This window comes from Sinocyclocheilus grahami, unplaced genomic scaffold (assembly GCF_001515645.1).
Source record: "Sinocyclocheilus grahami isolate Dianchi unplaced genomic scaffold, SAMN03320097.WGS_v1.1 scaffold6242.1, whole genome shotgun sequence".
In the NCBI taxonomy this organism is placed as follows: Eukaryota; Metazoa; Chordata; class Actinopteri; order Cypriniformes; family Cyprinidae; genus Sinocyclocheilus; species Sinocyclocheilus grahami.
Window position 1 is genome coordinate 22,399 of NW_015510716.1, and position 570 is coordinate 22,968.

Genomic DNA, 570 nt, shown 5'->3' on the forward strand with positions numbered 1-570 from the left:
CTCATGTCATTCCAATACTGTTCGACTTCTGTTCATCTGTTCACAAATGACACAAGCATGTTTGAACGTTCCATTTTTACCATATTTGACAAGCTCTATGTATGTGTTGATCAATATTTATATGTGAATAAAAGCATGAATTAAGTCAATTTATCATATAAAGTGAGTATTTATCTATAGAACATTTGGATTAAACAGCTTTGTTCATATGGATTAATGTACTTTTTGAAGTGTCCAAACTGTGGTTGTGTGGACTTTCAATGAATGGGCATAAATGATGAGCGAATATTAAAAATCTTTATTTGTGTTCCAAAGATGAACAGAAGTCTTATGGGTTTGGAACGGCATGAGGGTGAGTAAGTCATGATAAAATATTTGGGTGAACTAAACATTTAATGCAAGTATGCAAATGTAGCTAGGTCAGCGCACATACTTGCAATTGGTTATGAATTGAGTTCCAACACATTCTGCAATGCAATGATACATGAAGACAATCTTGCATTGCAAGAAGCCAACCAAATGCAAATGTCAAGCGCTGGTGTAATTGGAGGGGTTACATTGGTGCCGTGA